We start from the raw sequence: 6,328 nt of genomic DNA, 5'->3' as shown, positions 1-6,328 counted from the left end.
AGACAAACTGTCTTTAAAATGTTGCATTATGCCATATAAAGCTAAATTTAATAGTTTTATATATGTCGGATTATACTGCTTTTGAAAAAAATAAATAAAAGTAACAGGATTGACCATTTTAGATTTGTGCTGAAGGTCATGACACTACAGTGTGCTTTTTTTTTTTAGTTACATTGTCTTATTTAAGATTGTCCCCTATTGACAAACCTCACGAAATATAACAAAACAGTGATTACAAACATGCTGGAGACATTTACTTATATTTGAAGAATTCACATTCTGAAAGGATGATGTTGTCATCATCAAGTTTTTTATTAGTGGAACTCTACATAATTTTTATAAGTGGAGTTATGGTGATAACAGAGATGATACATAACCTAAGGACACATTAATAAAACTTTTTAATGAGATTTGTTCACTACAATCTCACATCTTTCGCTCTGTCTGTATATACACTGCTGGTCAAAAGTTCAGAATAATTATGTTTTGTTTATGCTTTAGAAAGAAGTCTCTTATGCGCTCCATGGCTGCATTTATTTAATCAGAATACAGTAACATTGTGATATATTATTACAATTTAAAAAAACCTTCTAAAATGTAATTTATTCCTGTGATGGCAAAGCTGAATTTTTAGCAGCCATTACCCAAGTCTTCAGTGTCACAATGACTTCAGAAGTCATTCTAATATGCTAATTTAATGCTAATTTTGAAGAGAAGAAGAGAAAAGAGAAAAACAGCATGCAAAGAAATTTTGGAAATGCAGTGCTGACATTCAAATGATTAAAGAAGATGAAAATAAAATAGAAAAAAATTTGTTGATGCATTAAGAAAACCTTTAGTGATAATACTTATAATAATGCCCATTATAATTATAGAGTTTTCTTAAAAGGTTTGTTACAATTATACACTGCCCCTTTAAAAACTTGGACCTGAACACTTGGAATAAAACCAGTGGTTTTAGATGTTATCCCACGAAGAACATGTTCAGGTTCCTGTTTAAAAAAAAAACACTTTTTATTTGTATTGTTGAAAACTTGATGGATCTTTTTTCCAACTTTTTTCTCTTTTAGAGATCTCCCATGATGCCAGTGAACTCAGATGTCTTCTACCCCAGTGAGTCGTCTTCTCTAATGACCGCAGGTGTGAGTAGTTACTCCTTATCACCCAACCATCCATACACATTAGTTTCTATAGGCATCACTTCACACTTCTATTGTGAGCTCTGCACCCCCAAACACAGCCACTACGACTGACCATCAGTAAGAAGTGTGACAATGAACTCCCTCTGAGTTTAGCTTGTTCTAACACATCATCTGAATGTTCCTATAAGACCTACAAAAAAGCTGTTATAAAAGTGACTTCATTAGGTCATTATAATTGCTTGCAAAAGTTACTAGTTTACTATTAATCTCCAATACACTCTTAAAAATAAAAGGTTCTTTATTGGCATCTAGGGTTCCACAAAGAAACTTTAACATCCTTTCAAATGGACAAAATGTTCTTTATAGTGGAACAAGGTTCTTTAGATTATAAATATTATTTTAAAAGTTGTTCTTTAGGGAATCAAAAATGATTGTTCTATGGCATCACTGCAAAACCCTATTTTGCAATCTTTATTTTAAGGGTGGAGATGACATTACATTTTCATCAGTGAACAAATGCATCCAATTTTCAGCATTCTAAGTATAGCATAACGAGGAGGAGTTGCTCTACGCCATTCTCCTCTTTTTTTTTGTTTTAGTTTCTCCCATCTAATCGTTGACAACATGTGTAATAATTGTTCACTGAAAGGTTCTTTGGGGAACCCAAAATGTTTCTTCTATTGCATCTGTGAAAGCCCAATTTTGGATTTGGCATTATATTTTCATCAGTGAACAAATTCATCAGATCCTCAGCACTCCAAGAACAGGAGAAAGAGTTTCCATATTCTATTCTCCTCTCCTTACTCCAGTCTAATAATTGAACATACTCTTAAAAATAAACGTTCTTCATTGGCATTGATGGTTCCATGGTTCCACCTTTAACATCCATGGAAACTTTCCATTGGACAAAGAAATTATTTATGGTGAAAAAAGTGTAGTGTAACAAAGTATAGCTCTGTAGATTTTTAAAATTGTCCTTATACTAAGAAAATTAGTTATTTTAAGAACTGTTCACTGAAAGTTTTTTGGGGGGAGGTGGCAAAATGATTCTTCTATGACATTCATGCGAAAACCTTATTTTGGGACATTTATTTTTCAGACTGCATGTGTAATGGGGGCTGAAAGTAATTCTGCTAATGAAGTCTGAACATAAAATATGAGTCTGAATAATAATTTGCTAGATGTGCTCCACAAGTGCCATTGTAGGAAAATTTTGAGGATACTGAAAGAATATGATAAACGTGTGGCGTAAAACGTGTTGATTTTAACCAGGAGTAGCCATGAATTGTCTCTGTGTTAAGACAGTAGCTTGTAAAACCAGAATCTTCTATTGGATTAGTATGTTTTCTCTGGCTTTGTGACATGTTGAGTGACTGAAACCTGAAGTGACTGAGCCCATTTTACCACACCAAAATTCCATAGAAGAGCAACAAGTGATTTTACCTCAAACCAGAGCAGAAACGTAAAAATATCTCACGCTTGACATGTGAGCTACAGTTTTCTACTGGCTGACGGCCTGACGCTGCAAAACCCCACTGTACGGCGTCAATATTGACTTGAGCCATTGTTGCAGGTCATTGTCACACACTTATTATACAATTAACCTTACTTTATGTGGAGGCTGAATATGGAGTGTGCCGGAGCTATTGTCCTTGAGTCATTCTCATGTATGGGATCAGTCTCATTATAAGCAAGAGCAGGAGAATAAAGAGAGGAAACACATTGATGTCTCCTGGTGTTGTGTCGACAATCAAATCAAAATTTAAGTGGGGGCCTCGCGAGAGAGTCGGAGAGTCCAGAGAAAGCCTGAAAGAAGCCAAACATCATACATGCGAGAGAAGCAGAGATCCAGAATGACAGATTGGATGGTCGGAGATAAAAGAGAGTGGGAAAAATGTAAGGGGGGGGGGTCGAGAGAAAAGAAAGAGCGATGGACAGAGGGAGGGGAGGACGGTGGTGGAAGAAAAGCAAGAGAGACAGCAAGGGGGTAAAAAGGGGGTCGAGAAGAAAGAAGAAAGTAAGAGGGAGAGAGAGCAGAGGAGCAGGGGGGTTGGATAGTCGCTGGAGAAAGTTCTTAAGCTTTTTCAATGACAAGCAGATTGAAAACCCCTCTATTCAGCCACTCTCTGGCTTCTGTTCTCATGTAAATGGAGTCTGCGGCCTTCCCTCCATCCATCACACTGCCCGGTAGTCCAGCCAGGCCTTTACGAGCCTCCCACTTGCAAAATCCCCATGCCCCACAAACACTATGGCCATGGAGGGGGGGGGTTGGGAGGCAGCGAGGCCACCTACACTGTGCGAGAAACTGCAACACGGCCATTGGGGATGGTAAGGTGCCATGGAATAGCGATGGGGATGAAGGTGATGAAGAGGAGAGAGCAAAAGAGGTTCAATTAAAAGTTCATGGCTGATTTGAAAAGCAGTACGCTTCATAATTACTAGTAAACTCTTCCTGTGTGCCAGAAGCCATTTTTTAGTTAATTTGCAACAAACATCTCATTTATGCCTTCATGCATATGCATATACTGCATGTTGATTACTTGTCTGGTGAAAGGCAACACAAAACACTTCCCTTTGTTTTGACATGGACCAAATTGTTATAGAACAGATTTGTTAAGTTTATAACAAATTCAGTGTTTGCAGTGAGGAACTCTGAATTTCTAATAGTTTCGGATTTAATTTCTATTGATCCTTATATTTTGAAACCAGATGATTTTAAGCTCTGGTCTTTCTATCTTCTGCAATTTGTTTGTTCTTGAATACTAAAGTTCAGATCAGCTGTGTGGAGCCTCCCTCCAGTGTTGAACAATGGCATTACAGTATCTTTTTTGTACACTTATTTATTAGGTGATATACAAGAGCAATATTGAGTGAATAAAAGTTTACATGCAGTACAAGGTCATGGCAGATTCTGATTGTAAATTCATGAACGAATGTTCATGAAGTTTTCAAAAATAAATAAATAAAATAATAATATGAACTTGAAATCCTTTTAATGTCAGATTCTTTAACAGAATAACTAAAGATAAAATGTAAGGGGGGGGGGTCGAGAGAAAAGAAAGAGCGATGGACAGAGGGAGGGGAGGACGGTGGTGGAAGAAAAGCAAGAGAGACAGCAAGGGGGTAAAAAGGGGGTCGAGAAGAAAGAAGAAAGTAAGAGGGAGAGAGAGCAGAGGAGCAGGGGGGTTGGATAGTCGCTGGAGAAAGATCTTAAGCTTTTTCAATGACAAGCAGATTGAAAACCCCTCTATTCAGCCACTCTCTGGCTTCTGTTCTCATGTAAATGGAGTCTGCGGCCTTCCCTCCATCCATCACACTGCCCGGTAGTCCAGCCAGGCCTTTACGAGCCTCCCACTTGCAAAATCCCCATGCCCCACAAACACTATGGCCATGGAGGGGGGGGGTTGGGAGGCAGCGAGGCCACCTACACTGTGCGAGAAACTGCAACACGGCCATTGGGGATGGTAAGGTGCCATGGAATAGCGATGGGGATGAAGGTGATGAAGAGGAGAGAGCAAAAGAGGTTCAATTAAAAGTTCATGGCTGATTTGAAAAGCAGTACGCTTCATAATTACTAGCAAACTCTTCCTGTGTGCCAGAAGCCATTTTTTAGTTAATTTGCAACAAACATCTCATTTATGCCTTCATGTATATGCATATACTGCATGTTGATTACTTGTCTGGTGAAAGGCAACACAAAACACTTCCCTTTGTTTTGACATGGACCAAATTGTTATAGAACAGATTTGTTAAGTTTATAACAAATTCAGTGTTTGCAGTGAGGAACTCTGAATTTCTAATAGTTTCGGATTTAATTTCTATTGATCCTTATATTTTGAAACCAGATGATTTTAAGCTCTGGTCTTTCTATCTTCTGCAATTTGTTTGTTCTTGAATACTAAAGTTCAGATCAGCTGTGTGGAGCCTCCCTCCAGTGTTGAACAATGGCATTACAGTATCTTTTTTGTACACTTATTTATTAGGTGATATACAAGAGCAATATTGAGTGAATAAAAGTTTACATGCAGTACAAGGTCATGGCAGATTCTGATTGTAAATTCATGAACGAATGTTCATGAAGTTTTCAAAAATAAATAAATAAAATAATAATATGAACTTGAAATCCTTTTAATGTCAGATTCTTTAACAGAATAACTAAAGATAAAATATATATGTATATATTCAGGGGTTTGTTAAAAATATGAATGTAAAGTAAACGCATTCTAAGGTTTAACTTGTACAGATTCCAATGTAAAGTCATTGCACTAGCACCCCAAAAATGTGAAAAACTCAATATTTCTGTGAACATCCAACTAACATTTAGTCATTTTAACAACTGGAACCTTCAAAAAATGACAATGAACATAACCAAAAGGAAAAGAAAAAGGAAACATTTTGACGAGTTAGGCTGTAGCTTTATTGAAATTTCCCCCTCCTCCAAAAACCTAAATATACTTACAAAATAATTTAAATGTATTAAAAAGAAAAAAAAAAAAATGTTGCAATATTTCTTATCCATCAAATTTTTGTACCACTTTCAGTCAAAATTCATCTGCGTAAGGACTTCCAAATATCTAAATTCAGGAAGCCCACAATACTCAGACATCTTACATCATATACCGTTCAAGGGTGATTAAATGGCTCTGGTACAGTTTTATAGAAAACAGTACAGCAAGTACAGTAACTACTTTGATTTTACAGTCCGAGTAGTTAGATCCAAAGAATGAATCAAATCCAATGCTATTCATGTTGGTTTAAAAGCTAGCACTTTTACCACATGGCTGAAGTACATTAGCAGCATGAGGTGTGCTTTAAAGAAACGTCAATGCACAGAAGCTGGAAACCAGTAACTGTAGTCCAATTATCCATCCAAAAAGTCTGATGATTCCCAGCAAAAAAAATAAAATGAGCCCAGGATAATTACTTGAGAGTAGAGTGACAAATCATGCTACTCTTCTCCATAAGAGAAGATGACTTGAGCCCATATTTTAAATGTTTTTTATGAAAGTTGATGGAGATAAAGTCATGTACATTCAGCATCTGAGATTATAAAATTTGTTCAGTTTTGGGAAGATAAAATGACTAATTTGCATTTGTGGAAGAGCAGGGAGTTGCACGTTCCCTGCTCCATTCAGAAGTGCTTAAACTGGAAAATAAAGCGAGAGAGATTGTGGCGATAGAGAGGG

This window comes from Sinocyclocheilus anshuiensis, unplaced genomic scaffold (genome assembly GCF_001515605.1).
Source record: "Sinocyclocheilus anshuiensis isolate Anshui unplaced genomic scaffold, SAMN03320099.WGS_v1.1 scaffold88, whole genome shotgun sequence".
In the NCBI taxonomy this organism is placed as follows: Eukaryota; Metazoa; Chordata; class Actinopteri; order Cypriniformes; family Cyprinidae; genus Sinocyclocheilus; species Sinocyclocheilus anshuiensis.
Note: the sequence above shows the minus strand (reverse complement) of the source record.